This window comes from Ornithodoros turicata, chromosome 6 (genome assembly GCF_037126465.1).
Source record: "Ornithodoros turicata isolate Travis chromosome 6, ASM3712646v1, whole genome shotgun sequence".
Classification (NCBI taxonomy): Eukaryota; Metazoa; Arthropoda; class Arachnida; order Ixodida; family Argasidae; genus Ornithodoros; species Ornithodoros turicata.
The window spans coordinates 12,181,191-12,197,606 of NC_088206.1; the positions used below are offsets into that span (position 1 = coordinate 12,181,191).

At 44.5% G+C, this 16,416-nt stretch overlaps 1 protein-coding gene and 1 long non-coding RNA gene across 3 annotated transcripts in view; one reads left to right on the top strand and one right to left on the bottom strand.

Moving 5' to 3' along the window:
* The window catches only part of LOC135399100 (uncharacterized), a 49,335-nt gene that overhangs the window by 15,466 nt on the left and 17,453 nt on the right, over positions 1-16,416 (bottom strand). The gene's annotated exons all lie outside the window — the stretch shown is intronic.
* The window catches only part of LOC135399099 (uncharacterized), a 90,844-nt gene that overhangs the window by 14,241 nt on the left and 60,187 nt on the right, over positions 1-16,416 (top strand). The window lies entirely within an intron of this gene.

Consider the following 16,416-nt stretch of genomic DNA (forward strand, 5'->3'; position numbering starts at 1 on the left):
AAGGATGATGACGCGTGTGCAGCTATGACTGACGACGGTGTGATTGCTGCTGTTTTCTCCGATCATGTGCAGCAAGACGGTGCCGATGACGCCAGTGAGAAACAAGGCTCGGACATTGACACTTTGCGACCGCACTGACATTCTTCGAGCAGCGCAACAGCGTGGCTCAACTCTATGCAATTAGCAAAAGTTTGCAGGAATCGAGTGCCTACACTACTATGTAACAGCTGTCATTGACGAGATTTCTGTGTTTTAATTAAACCTTGCTCTGTAGGACGTCTCTATTCGGTCGTTTCATTTATCCGGATGCCCCGGTATCCGGACGATTTCGCCGGGAACGGCACCGTCCGGATAAACGGGGGTCGACTGTATATGCATTGCCACAAAAAATAGTCCCTTTCAGGAGTAAATGCGCGGGAGTAAATGAATGTCACAGAGTGTAGACTGCATTTCACGCTCTGTTCTAAGAGTCCCAGGTACATAATTCGTGCGCATGCATGAATATACTATGAATCAAACCGTCAACCGTGATATGTCGAGTGATATAAAAGCTTGAGACATACGTAGGGCACAATTTGCGACGAAAGAAGCGCTAACTGTTGCTTACACTGCACTGTGTGGGTGGAAAATTTTGGCTGTGGAAACGTTGGCTGAGTTATACAGCGTTATGCCATGAAATTCACGAATAGCACATATTTACGTAAACCGTTGCATTCGGAAGACCATTTGCGAAATTCAGTGACAATTTGCATTCCTGGGGAGTAAACGTCGGGGTTAGGGGACTAAAATGGGGAGTAATTGCACTCAAGGCGACTAGAAGCTGCAATTACTCCCTATTTTACTCATTTTTTCTTGGAGTGTGGTAGGTGCACCTACCACACTATGGGGTTAGGGGACTAAAATGGGGAGTAATTGCAGTCAAGAGGACTAGAAGCTGCAATTACTCTCTATTTTACTCCTTTTTTCTTAGAGTGTGGTAGGTGCACCTACCACACTCTAAGAAAAAAGGAGCCTGCAACTGGAGACTGCACAACAGAAGACTGCAGAACAAGGAGACTGCAATTACTCCCCATTTTAGTCCCCTAACCCCACCATGGTGGAGGTGACGGAAACAGCTTGCCGTTGTCAGAAGAGCGACGGCCAATCACCATTCAGTCTCAATCGCCATTCATTTCAATGACCATTGAGATGGCCGTACAACAGTATCACTGTTTTCATTTTCTTACTTGACACTATTAGCCCACAATGAATAAGACACCTTGCGTACCAGCGTTTAAATTGAATGCAATCCGACGTCTCTCTAACCTCAACCGAATTCGTTCTCGTGTAGGAACCTTACTGCGCCGCCTTATAAACCATACAGGCCTTCGCTGATGGTCTGTTACAGACGTCGTAGACGGTATAAGAGGCCCCCAATCACGTGACGGCGTGACTGGGCGGCGACCCCTCGCCGTTTGGTCCTTGGCTGCAGCTGAGAGGAACTGGTTCCGCGAGAGCCTCGCTTTTTTTATTATTATTACTGCCGTTATTACAGCCCCGTCCCATACTATGCATCCCATAGGAAGCCCCGACAGAATTTGACGTATGTATATGCAAAGCAGGGTGCACTGGTTGGCGACGGGGAAGGGAATATGTACAAAGTGAAGTGTGTATTCGTTCGAGGGATGTCATCGCGCGGTCAGCCCCTATTGTGGCATGCATGCTTGACGTGACAGCTCCGCGCGGCATTTGCATGGCTTAGTGCAACGATGTAATGGGACGTTGACTTTGAAGCGAGACTGCGTTCTTTGTTTCGGGTGATGCTCGTCTGGAATGTGGACTGGGGCAGGACCACGTCGACGACTGAACTTCGAGTGGAAATTTGTACATGTGCTACTAACGTTCAGTACAGTTCAGCGGCTCTCTGCAACAAAGACGTAAACTAATTTACATCGCTTTCAAGGGAAGTATCTGTAAGTCGGTAAATACAGGCTCATTTTACGTTTACGTTTCTTTTTGAAAAATCCGCACTGCTGCATTAGAAAATTGGTAAAGTAAACCCCCAGTTTGAAACAGAATTTTTCTTTATTTTCAATTTTGGCCAGCAGCCTTCTAGCGCGACTGTGTACAGCTGTCACACGGGTGTTTCCGCCGTCATTCAGTTCAATTGTCGTTGAAACGAACGACAATTATTGCGGGTGATCGCGTTTCGCCAACCTCCATCTAGTTGAGGAGCATTCGGGTCAGTGGTAATTGGATATGACGAATATTTCTTTATTTCTCCATAGTACAAATTTTCACTTACGCATCATTATCGCACACAGCCATCAATTATATAGTTGTACTCATCAGCGTCGTTTCGTTTATAGCGATCTGTAGCACCGTATCGGTTTTTCCGATATATTTTGGCCGTGGCATTGAAATGACGTGGGAACCCTTCATGGCGTCAACGATGATGATTTAATTGTTGTTGTTGGCGCAGCAAGTGTCCATGTTGAACACAATACATGGACTGGTTCATGAGAGCATGTTGTGCAGGTTTCGTTTAATGGGCGTTGGGAAAAGTTATCTTTCGTAACGTCCATCAAAAGCAACCAAACATCATCCTCTCCTGCACCACGCAATCTAAGTGATCTCAATCGATGCACATGGCCCTGAAACGTCTTGGAACCTCTCGCGGACACTGTAATCATAATTTCGCTCATTTATGAGCTGCACGTCGTCGCGCCCGATAACACTGTATCATGATTGATTGATTGTTGCAGCAGCATTGTACCATTACTGTCTTGCAGTATTGAACGCAGTGGTGAAGACTGGTAGAGAAACATTTTACGAGAAGTGTATGCTGACTAAGGGGGTAGGGTACAGCCCCCTCCCCCCCTCGATGTGAAGCACTGCATGTCATTGTCGCTATTAAATTTTTGTTGTTACTGTTCATTTTGATTGCACATCTACGACTTATTTTACATCTCAAAACAATATGTAAACATATTGACAAAATAGAAAAAGAAATGGAGGTAAAGGAGTCTTTGGTCACCCCAGGCCATAGTCATGATTTAGTAGTAGTAGTTTGTATCCACACTATATGGACCCTTTGGAACGCGACACAGTGGCTCGACCAACTGCTGACACTACGCGGTGTCCGGCGAGTCCCATAAGTTGCGTCACAGTTCTCGTAACACGTGACCCAATTACAGTGTCTTACACTCGCCGCCTCTCGATACAAAACTTCCGGCTATAACATGAGGGATGGATGGAGCCAAGCTATAGTTAGCCTCAAGCAAGAGAGGTGGTGGCGATGGTGTCTTGTGTGATAATGAACCGGCAGCAATCAAAAGGTTGTGTATCTCTTTTGTCTGGAAACGTTGTGTGTGTTTCGAGCGAGTCTCCCGTATATAGCGTGTCCTTCCTGGCTAGATGCATGAACCGGTTCCTGACCCTTCTTCCTTTCCCCTTACATGTACGGCAGATTGCAGTTGCATTGCCGTTGTAACTTCCTTCCGACACTCCTACACGATATAGTGCCTGCGTTCTTATAGTATACTATACAGTCACTACGACCTGCGACAACGAAATTGCAGCGAGGTTACTAGGCTCTATAGGTGAAGAGACCACCAGGACTGTGGCAACCCCGGTTATTTCGTCGCTGTTGTGGAATTTCGTGCTGTTGCGCGCTGCTGTCGAGGAACCGCTCTCCGAGTTCATGCTGAGTTGGGTTCTTGGTAGAGATAAACTGGTGTTCTGAGGCTGGAACAATATAGAAGGGACAGATACAAACAAAGCCTCAAATTGCCTAAGAAATCAACGATGAAAGATGAAAGTCACTGAAAAGGTTAGCCAGGCTGTAGGGATCGAACCCACATCTTCTGGATTACCGGTCCAGGGCTCTACCAATTGAGCTAAGCTAACACGCCTCTCCAGCGACTTTCGGGGTGCGTCATCTGGACGTCGTCATCTGGTGCGTCATAGAGCCCTGGACCGGTAATCCAGAAGATGTGGGTTCGATCCCTACAGCTGGCTAACCTTTTCAGTGACTTTCATTCTTGGTAGAATTTGCTCGATGTATCGTAGGACTATAGTTGTGGCGTACTTCTGTAACAGGTGGGGAAAAATGTGAAAATTCGTTCCAGAAACTGCTGAATGAATTCGTGAAATGGTATAGTGCATTGTGAAATTGTTTGCACACTTTTAGCTGATATGTTCCGGAATCAGTTGGAAACTTTTAATTCTCTTAGGTGCGGATGCGTACCCATAAAGGTACTAAAAACGCGCTCTTATATTACTAATTGAAGACTCGAATTCTAATGCGCTGAAGTAGCTGTACGTTTCTAAATGTGTCGCTGTCTAAACTACAACGTCCTGGCCACCAAACTTCGATCTATAGAAACGCTTCTCCCACGTTTGCTGCCCTGCTCGTCCATGTATATCCACGATATACGCCGTTCTCTTATATACGCTGTTCGCGATATACGCTCTAATGGAGAAACGTTTTTCTTTCCTTAACTCAACTACGTGTAAATAAACACACGCTTTCCCTGATATATATCTGGAAAATCGGTCACGCCATCTCTGTCTTTCCATTACTTTAAGCCCATCCATCCACGTCTGCCATTACTTTCCTCTCGCAAACACATTCCCATAAACACGCCTCGTATAGGAACAAGAAGCAACCCAAAAACATTGACTGCACGAGTTGATAATCAGCGGAATGCAACCATAGCCTGCAGCCAGCGTTCGGAGACACGTTTCGAAGCGCATATTGGAACTATACATGCCACTACATGGACACGCTAGCAAGGCAGTGACTGCGTAGCCGCTTTCCCGCTTATATCACGGTGGTAACCTAAGGGAACACACCACGATCGCCTCAGTTTCACGAATTCCACGCTCTCATGATCAAGGGCTCCGAAACACCTTTTCGAAGACGTTCCACTTTGAGCTGAAGTCAGCGCTCATCGCTTTGAAGGCAGTATAGAACACCCTCTTGGCGATGGTGTGGCACAGATGCAGATCAACCAGGCGAAACGAATGATGGGAAAAGGGTGGCCAGACCGAACAACGTGGTCGTGGAAGGGAGAAATGAGAGGAGCTCATAAAAAAAGAAAATGTTGAGTGTGTGAAAGGCACGACCTTGAACGTGAGGTGGGGGAGGTCGCACAGGTGTTCACTTGTGCAACGGTAACGATAGGGGTGCGCCCACGAAAAAAAAAAGAAAGAAACTGAACTGACTTTAAAGCAGGCTTAAGAGAAGGCCGGCAGTGATGTAAAAGGAGGCTTTGTCGGCATGCTGTGGACATCATAATGTTTCTGTTTGTATTCGAGGCAGAACATACGTACAGCGTTGTAACTTTCTGGTGTGTGTATATACGTTCTGTGTGGTTCGTCGGCGCTGTCTTTAGAGTGAAAGACAAGACCTTCACTGTGCACGGTGCCGCTCTGGTTTTAAGAAGTTATTTGGAATATACCATGCTTGTTCAGATCAGATTTTAAGAAGTGCTTTGGAACATCCCATGCTAGTACAGATCAGGTTTTAAGCAGTGCTTCGGAACAGACCATGAGTGTTCAGATCAGATTTTAAGGAGTGCTTGGGAATATATGCTAGTACAGATACTAGTACGGATCGGATATTAAGAAGTTCCTTGGAACATACCATGCTTGTTCAGATCCGATTTTAAGAAGTGCTTTGGAACAGACCATGCTTGTTCAGATCAGATTTTAAGAAGTGCTTGGGAACATATGCTAGTACAGATACTAGTACGGATCAGATTTTAAGAAGTGCTTTGGAACACACTATGCTCGTACAAGATGCTGGTACGACGCGGCGACATCATCTTCTCAGTTCTAACGCCGGGGTGGGGTGGGTGGGGAGGTATCGTTTATTGAAAGAAAGAAAAAAATAAGAAGGAGAGGGCGGTCTGCCTGCCCGTCTAACGCCGGATAAGGAAATTTTGACACACTCAGTATGATTTGATATAGGTTGTATCGCGCTCCACGCCAAAGTGTAGACATAAACAACAGCACATGTACTGATGATGAATGAGGAAATTTGTCACCTAATTTGTGTCCCACTACCCCGGGGCACACTGGTTACTGTGAGATATGTAATGGTGAGGAGTGAGGGTAATAGGATCATAATACTTCATTGCCCTCGGTATGACATGATGACCGCGACATAACCGCACATACATGCTCTTTTTCTCACACATTTCGGGGTGTTTTTGTAAATAAACACCCTCTTTTCATTCCACAGGCTTAACTGAAATATAACACTGTTCAAAAGGGATGTTCGCAAAGCACCCATGTGATGGACACTTTAAGTAGCATACACCTTCATGAAATGTTGTTTTAAATGGGATATACCCCCATGAAATGGTGCTTTCTGCAGAAAACTCCGTTCGAAATGGTGCTTTTTCCCCGTTTAGAAGGGTGCTTTACAAAACACCCACCTTTTTTCTTTGTGGTATGAAAATTATACCAAAAAGGTGTGTGCCATACCTCAAAAGGTGTAAAACATTTACTGTGATAACCGTATTCCCTACGTGCCTATGAAGCCGCATGGGGGGAGGGGGATATGTTTATTATATAAAAAAAAATAGGAGGGAAAGGTTAGCTTGCGCTACGGCGGCTTGCTATTCCCAGGAAAGAAAGGAATCTCGCATGGGAATCTCAGACAAACCTTCGCTAATATTTCTCGCGTAGACCATTTCTGATTGGAACCTTTTCGTCCCGTGACCATATGATGTCACTAATGCGACACAGATGATGTTACTCAGTGGAAGGGTAATGCCCTGGACGCTATTATACTACATACCGCCACATGTCGCGCTTGTTGAACAGTCATGGCCTGCTGCCCTGTCGCGTGCCTGACAAACATTTCACAGCTTTCAATATCGTAACATGCACCGAGGTCACTGCATTGGACACGCCCTGACAGCAGAGGTTCCTGTTAGGTAAGCCGGCGGCCTTAAGCATCTATTTTCCGGGCTGTTCCGTTGAGAGCACTATAGTTAAACTAAGTGACGCAGAATGTATTAGCGCAGCCGGGAAAGGAAAAACCCTTATTTTCAATACAAGTCATTTTTTATGTTTACTGTTCCCCTGAGCAACCAAGACGGTTGATAGCTAGCTAGTGTCCCTGCGCATGTACGGGCAATCTTGACAGGCGCGACCTTCCTTCACAAATTCAGTCGTCTGACAGTGACACTGCTTTCCAGAAACTGTTTTGGCGGTCTGATGGTTTTTGCATACATTAGGGGTGTAGGTTGGACATTAGTGCGGTTTCGTTTGGGACTTGGTATTATGCGGCGTCCTAAAGGTCGCAGCCTAGCTTCATGAGGGGGTAAGTGCATCGCATAAAGAGATCTAAAGAAAGGCAAAAGGAAAGATTGATTGATTGATTAGTAAAAGAAAAAAAAAAGGAGATGTTAGTCCCAAACTACTCGCGTTATTTAGGGCTCATTATCGGCAAAAGGAAAGAAATGTGGTACGTAAAAGCGCCTTTTCGTAACCAACAGCAATTCAATCAAAATTCAATTGTCTTTCATATTCAATCAATCAACAATTCAATGATGATGTCATGGTGGGGAGTTTCCCCGCTTTTCGTAAAAACGCACCGACCTTACGTATCAAGTACTTTTCTGTAACCGGCTTCGGTGCACGAGTAGGTTACATGTCCGCATGGTGATTTCGAGGTCGCGGGTTCGAACCTGGCAGAGGACGCTGCGCAACTTTGCAGCATGGTACAAATTGCCCGGACTCGTTAAATACGTTAACTACGTTAACGTTAATCCAAATTAATGCATAGACTCGTGACGTCGCTCATGGCTATATAGTTGTCTCGAGACGTAAAACGAATTGTCATCAATTATCACTTTTGTGTGGCGGGTTACGGAAACGAATTATGATCAAATAGCTCTTTTCTGTTGCGGGTTGCACCAAAACGAATTATCATCAATTACACCTTTCTGTTGCGGGTTACACGAAAACGAATTATGATTAATTACGCCTTTCTGCGTGTAAAAGGCTTTTTTTTCTTCTGCATGTAAACAACCCTTTCTTTACTAAGACTGCAATGTTGGCCTGTTGGTGACGAGTCCTTTTCATGCGATTCTCGAGCCATATACATACGAGGGCGGCAGGCAAGTGCTGTTCTGTTCGTGTCGTCCTTGTCTATGGCTCCACAATCATGTGAAAACGACACTCTTTTGTTCTCAACTGAAACGTGTACAAACAGTGGTGAAAATTGTATTGAAGGGAGTGCGCTGGGGGGCACCATAATTTTTTTCCTGTAGAGTATTCCCTTTGAATGGCGCCTTTTCTCGAACATACAAGGCTGCTTTGAAAAAAAAAACAAAAAACATCCTTCCTACGCGGTGTAAAACTTACACCACAAAGGGTGTGCCGTCTTAGAAGATATTTACACCCGAAACGGGTTAAAAAAACACTTTGATACATGGTCACTGAAAAAAAAAAAAAAAAAAAATTGAAACTCCATGTCATATCTTTTCACCTCAGGCAATTACAGCATCCTATTCCATCCTATTTATCCATACCCATGGCAATCCCAGGAGCGTAACCGTCGTAATCGCCCTTATGTAGCACCCACAAGACTGAAACGTAGACAATCTCATCATTTGAAAGCTTAGGTCAGCCGAAAGAAACAGTGACGCCTGACAACCCTGTGTTACAGGGCGTGGACTTTCATTTACTACAGGAGGGCGTGTGGATTTAGATCTAATTTGCGAAAAACGGCGACGTGGGCAGCGCCAAGGATAACGATTCGTTATAGCTGTCCAGTGCCCGTCGTTTTGCTATAACTTATTTGGAGCACATGCGTTGTGCGTCAAAGTAACGAGGCGGAACGCCTTTATTTGATTGCAACGGTAGAGCACGGTGAATTCAAGATATTAATCACTACATGGCTAATGTTAGTGGATGGTTGTTCACACTTACAACACGGAAGCAACCGTTCACTGCCAAGTGTTGCGTAATGGGTTGGCGCACTTAGACACAAAGATATTCCGTAGCAGACGACAGGACCGATGATGTCGTCTGCCATGTGCGCAGCACGCGGCAGACGACCTGACGCAGACGACATGTAGCAGCGGTGGCGCTACTCGCCGGCAGGGTTATTGCTTCCTCAATTTCTACAGTACCTTGTACTGCAGTATGGTACATGTACCTTACCTTAGTATTTTGGTACAAGCGGTGTATGTCCCACGAGAGATGCCTCTTTCTAAAGTTGATTATCATCATCGGTCTACACGTTTTCATAGGAGCTGTTGGTGTCGTCTGCTATGGTAGTCGTACGTCCGCTTCTGCGCGTTCAAAATTCAAATTTCCATTGTTCAATCATGATGTACATTTCGCTAGCCGATGACTAGAGCCCCTAGCAGGTCGTGCGGACAGGCTCCTCATAGGGGTCGCCGATTATGACATGGTCCCTATAACCTAGTAGGGTCGTACTTGTAACCACAGCGAATATCCTGTGGCTCAGCCGCAAGATATTCTGTAGCAGACGACAGGACCGATGGTGTCGTCTGCTATCATACCCCACTTCCGATATGCCGGCGCTGTGCGAATGCTCATCCAGCTCAACACGAGATGCGGCATAACTTCCGCACCGTGAAAATTTTTTCGTCTTCCTTATTTCACTAGCATATCCGTGAGCATGTCGCTTCCAAGCATGTCGTATTCCAAGTTGTGCAGCAAAGGGGGAGTGACGGACCCGTAGAAAATCCGGACGGCGAGTACCGAAACTCACCTGGCGGTGACATCACGGAGAGTAGCTTCGCCAGTGAGGGACCGCGGGAGTGATCACGTGCATACGAGAACCAATGGGAAGCTCTCGCTCCTCTGAAGTTCAGGGCTCGACGCGGTAGTGTGCTCCAGGATTTGTACCTCTCTAACTACGACGCACAGATATATATATATATATATATATAATTTGATCGTGCACTCCCAGCCGAGGACAGCTGTCTCGCTCTACTTGGAGCTCGTCAGCCCGGCACAGGGAAGTGCACGAAACATATGCTCAACGTGCAGCCACAGAGCTTCAGCTATTTTTCCTTTGTATGTATGTATATATATATATATATTGCAACATTCGGGCGTGCATTACGATGCCAGCATGATGCAATCAATCACACTTATCAATGTGTCACACCCCTTTAAGCAATACCTAATATACGAAGTGATATGTGTGTATTAATCTATTTAAATACCTTGAAGTGCCTTAAGTATTTTTTTCAGAACAGTAGAACACAATTTCACAATTTTCACATTATCCTCAAAGTAAATAAAGCATGAATGAAAATTCGTTTGAATACGGACACCACAAGTCGTTGAAGTCAACTAGATTGTGCCTTGGAGCCGTAGAAGCGGAGTTTCAAGACGGACAGAATTCAAGCGAGACAAAGTATTCAAGATAGAAACAGATACAAGCATCCGCCGGCAGTAAAAGTGTTTAGCAGTGCTGTAAGATTAAGTTAAGAAGGCAGGATTATGGTAAACAGGATCTTAGGATTATAGGCGCATTTCAGACACACCCAGAGAAGTCGCCCCAAAAGTACAAACTTTTCTGGGTCAGCGACGGATTATTCCCAAACTCTATGTCGTACAAAATAATAATAATAAGAAGCAAATGGACGATAATCCAACATCGCTATTTTGTGAGTAAACTAGACTGTGACCGGACACGCTCTTCGAGTAGATCTACAGCCGCAAAGAAAAACCTCCCGAGATTTGCGGATTTCCCTCCCGCTTTCACCGTTTTGACGAACGATTCCTGTCAAGTCACAACATCTCGCGCGGGTTCAAGAAAAAGGAAGGAGGAAGGATGAATGTCGAATAAATAAAATAATGCCGTCAATCATGAAGTCGGAAATGGCGGAATTTTCTTTCGCTGTTCTTTTTCTTTTCTTTTTTTTTTTTGCGAGGGGAGATTTATATATTAACTCTCTCGCGTGTGTACGGATAAAAATAAATAAATAAATAAAGGGAAAATGAAATCTTCCAATCTACGTTCTATAGCGGTGGGCATTTCTAGGTCGACTGGGTACGTGTCCACCCGCTGAGGGAGACGTGGGAGTTCTGACGTCATGTCTTACGGCTGCCTTGTTTTCGTGTTTTTGCCTATTGACCATACACGCGGTTCGACATCCTACGCGCGTCTGCTGAGGCGGAAACCGGGACCATTTTGCTACTCGGGTAGTTTTTTGCGCGACGTTTTGAGGTTGGGAGCTTTTCGCTTCACAAAGTCTGTGAAAGAAAGAGTTGGAGACCGCGCGATGTGGAACAATTTGCAATGATCGTATATGATATGGGATGTGATGTGATGTGATAGAAAAAAAAAAGGGGGGGATTTAAGTCATATGGGAGCTGCGTGGAGACATATTTGAAGCTATATATACTACATTAGAGATTAGATCAGTGGGGAAAAGTAAAATGTTCAGTAGATTTGTTAGTCTCAACAGGATCAGTATATAGCTACTCCAGTACTGGTAGCCTGGGGAAAAAACTTGCCCCTTTGGCTGAGTAGGCAGACCTCTTTTTTTATGTTATTGAACGTCATCCCCACCCCCAGATGTACAAAGCGAGACAAGTGGCAAACAAGTGGAGTTTGAATGTAAAAAAAAAGGGAAATTAACTTAACTCGTCATCTGAAGGCAAACAGATGAAGTCAAGATGCCTATGTGGTATGTATAGTGCATGCTGTATTTGTGCTCTACTTTATGCTGTAGTACATGGTGTAATACTAGAGCGTAGTGTACTATTCGAGCTATGTACTTATAGTGTACCCAAACTATGACGTGATCACTCAAGCCATAGTTTGGATGCACTATAAGTCCCGAGTGTTTTGGGACTACCATCTCCACATTTTTTCTCTCTCTCTTTTTTCCCCCAATCAATCAAACAAACTATGTACAGAGAAACGAAATTCTAATATTCGAGGTGAACAGTGACCTTGGAATACGGCAGCAGATATGGAGTAGTAATCCGCGCATGTGCTATCGATAAAGCAAAGGACGTAGGACCAGCAGCAGAGGAGTAATCGTCGTGTGCATGCATACAGTTATGCGGTACAAGACACCGACACTGATACAGCGATTGATGTGGCGATACCATGATCTATGAACACCCATTGTAACCACACTTTATTCACTTTTTCTTGGCGCGCTTTATTTTATTGTTCAATTAAAACGTACACTATGCGCAACAACTGCAATTTTTTATTTTGATGAGAATGAGTGGGACGTTTCATCGCTATATCCGATACTCTACACCATCACTCGCAGTAATTTGGCGCATTTTATAACAATAAGCATCACAGTGAGACCGGAAGTCCTACAGCGTCCAGTATACGATATGAGTACTGATATTAGGGCGTGACGTTGGTTAGCTGGATTTCACCACGGATATAGCAATTTCGTCGTAGTGCCTGAAGTATTGATAATGCGGGCAGTGGAGAACGATATGTTCCATATTTCCCGAGTGACCACCGTGACGGCAGCCTGGGGAGTCCACTTATAACAAGCGATGATGCAAATGAGCAGTAAAAGCATATCCCATGATTTAGTAAGGCAGATACTGACCACAGATATTTCTCGGGAGAGCGAGCGTTGGATCAGCTCGCTTTTTAAACATATGTACATGTGATTAGCGTCTACGAAAACAAAGTGTTGCAGAGTAGGTTGTTGCAAGATGCGGATCGTTATGTCGGAGTGCGGACGTAAAGGACTACTCATAAGCTTTTAGCAATCACCTTTAAGGACATAACTGCTTCACATAACGGTTAACACACATAGGTTAATGGTTAACACACATAACGGACACATAGGCTTCGAAGAAAGTATGTGATGTGAAAGGGGGGAAAATTGGGGGGGGGGGTGAGTTACGACGAAGTCGAACTGGTTACCGCAGTTACTCATACACACAGAAAGTACAAACAGATGAGCGAGTTAAAATGATGGTGATGATGATGATGATGAAAGTATAATGGAAGTATAAGTAGGCGATGAGAACCATCCGAAACCCAACAGTTTCAGAAATACCTCAACGACGCTCAGGAAATATCTTCATGGCTGATGATATTTGCGAAATAACGAGCGATACTGAAAAAAAAAGACAGAAAGAAAGAGGTTGACGACAGCAACTACTTTGCGACTACGTACTTTAGACTGGAACAGTTTGAATTCATGCATTTATATATACCGCAGAATGCGTTATCTTAACCAGATCTTTATAAACTGTGAAGTGCCTTCGGTATAACCAAGGTCCCAGCCGCGATCGATGGGGAGTCGATGACTAGTTCACGCTTGATTTATGGTTTAGTGCTCTGTTTAAGAGAGTGGCAATCTTGTTCGCATTTCCGCATTCACGCAGAAACACGAAGAAAAATGGAATAGGGGCAGTGCGATTTGAGACGGTGCCAGATTTTGCTTTTTCTCCCGGGAAGGATTTAGGTCTGGTTAGATGAGGCTTGAGAGATCAGGTTAGATGCGCGGCTTCAAATTTCAGTTAGCTAGAACAGCTATAGAATCTGAGCTAGAATCAGAGGTAGGTTATACCCGTGCAGCACGGCACGAAATATGACACTTGGTGCTTAATACTTTAAGCTTTAATGTCATTCGTGCGGTGCCAACACGGACAACTATAGTTCTAATTGCATTTGCCTTAATGTCATTTTCTGCTTAATGGGTTCGCCACAACTCATTAGACTACGAAATGCGTCTATTCTCGCTCCCTTTGTTTACGAAAAGTAATATTCAGTTGACATAAAATCACTTTTCCACTGTTCAAAACAAGGTGTTTTTTAATTAACCCGTTTTTAATTTTAATTTTAGCCCACACAAGTATCTTACAAGAAATATTTGGGTTGTTAGATATTTTCATGAAAATACGGTGCACCGACAGAACCAGAGTATACGCACGACCACACCGAGGGTAGGCGCAGTTGTTCTGTGACGTGCCCACATGAAAAATCAATATAATATCGTGACATTTCAAAATATTAAAATCATTTTCAACCTGTAGTCTACGTCTCACGTTGCATCACATGCATTTTGCTTTAGCGAGTGGGATGCACCACCTTCGTGGTGTTTCATGTCGTTAAAAGGAACGCGTGGCACGAGCTTCGTAAGCCATTTATTTATTTGTAAACGCATTCGAATGACATTGGACGATAATGTCATTTATCGCACCTTGGCACGGGTGGCAGACTAGGAAACGCGAAAGAAATAATAAGATGAGCTATTAACGCAGTCGTCATAAATGATGTGGAACGTATTGATGAAAAAAAAAGTGAAAAATAGACGTATTAAGATGCGCGAAGCATCGCATTATCGTTAATGAAGGCTGAAATACTTATCGACTTCCATCTTTTGTTGTTGCCGAAGTTTCAATGTCACCGGCGCTTTTGTGTCACGGAACACAATACGCCTTTGTCTGCCGTCCAATCCCCGCTTTCTATACAAAAAAACTGGTAAGGCGACCCGTATAGGGACGCCCATGAAACTTTTCACGTTGCAAATAAGTCCCGTCTGATTACTAGAGTGCACGCAGTGATTATGTAAATGAAGCTAAACGGTAACTCTTAAGTTTTCAAACACAGCCCACTATATATGCGCTATAAAGCATATAACGAAAGCCCACACAGTGACTCGCAAAATCCGCTCAGGTTTTCCGAGCCATCGACCCTGATAGCGTTTGGAAGCGAATTAATCCTCGTCTCTTGCGTATTGCATAGATAAGCGCGTGAGACTCTTCATGTAATATACGACTTATGCGAGCGGGATCTAGGAAATACGTGGGCATGGCAGCAAGTGAATGTAAGAGGATTCTCCGTTGCACGTGGGTTGGATATCCTGCTATAGGTCCACATCTCTTAGGCGTAACACAACCTCTTCGCTATTTTGAAAAAGTATCATATAAGCACAATCCGGATATAGCGATCTGTTGCGATGACGTGAAAAAATATCGGTCTCCCCAATGCTCAAAGTCGCTTACCCCATGCAGACAATATATATATATATATAAAAATCTACACCATGCCGGTTTTGTGAAATTTACACTCACCAACGACATGGGTGAGTGGTTGAAAGCATCGATCCCTCGTGAGTCGTAGCCAAGCTAGTGAGACTGACGTGGCTGTGCTGTCTGACGTTTTCCCTGGGTTTTCCGACAGCCTTACCAGACGAATGTCGGCACAGTTCTTCCTGAAGCCGTCCCAGGACGCATACGAAACCCCCTGTTCCTCACTCTTTCCTGCTGCCCTCTCTGCGTACGCCGCTCGTAGCTACAGTTGCTTCGCGGCGCCAACATGCAATTAAAAAGTGTATACTCTAAAGGAAAAAGGGGAGTAGTTGTAGTCATCTTGGGGATTAAATGAATTGCCATAGCCTTTAGCCCCTTTTGGGACTAAATCAGGGTAATTTAGGCGATGTTTAAGGAGTACTTGCAGTGCCGTTGAGTAAATTTCAGCAGGTGACTAAAAAGGGGAGTTATTGCAGGGACTAAGATATGTAATTACTCTCCACGGATACCCCCGCCTTGTTGCCCTATATATGTATCCACCGCTGGCTAATATCGAGACTCATAAAGAGTAAGTATTATTTGCTCATTTGTAAACTCAGTCCAAGCAGCTAGTACAAAGAAAACATCATAGTTACGCAAGAGTCTCTACTACAGCGTCATTGTTACAGTAGTTTCTATGTAATGTCTACTGATCTTCGTTGATTGCATTGCTCCAGTAAAACGAACAACAGGCAGCAATTTTCCTTTCGTAGATGATGTTTATCGAACAGAAGAATCACTGGCAAGTCCAGAACAAAAGCAGGCTCGCTTACGCAATCGTTTTTCCGTGCGGTTCAAACAGTTGTAAGCTGTGGCGTTTTGTTGGTCAGAAGAAAGTAGTATGCGTGCAGGAAGAACCGCTTCTGTTCCTCTCTGGCGGTGTGGGTGATGCGGCATAGATGCGGATATATCGAACACTGTAAAGTATGCGGAAGGCCTTGTTAGTAATGCTGCTGCGTTAGTAAAAGTGACGCAGTTGACGCCGTCAGTTGCGGACTTGAGCTCGCCTTTTACGGTCCGCGCAGTACGGCTTCTATTATCTGTGCTCTCGAACAGTAATTTAGTAATTTCCTTAGAAGTCTACCTCTAAGGGGGGGGGGGGGGGGGTACCGAGATTCCAGGAATTTCAGGGAGGATTGCAAAAAAGCAGGGGTACACCACCATGAGAGGGTGTGCTGTAGGACAATCTCTGCTCTCGAACTCACGGTCTAACTAGAATGAAAGCACGTGGTACAGCGTTCCAACCCACATCCATCCGACCTTCCGCGCTCTCTAAGTTGTGAATTTGGCTTGTTGTTACAGTTACATTACGCTATTACATTGTTAATTACATTACATTATTAGATTACGTGATCTACAGTTCCT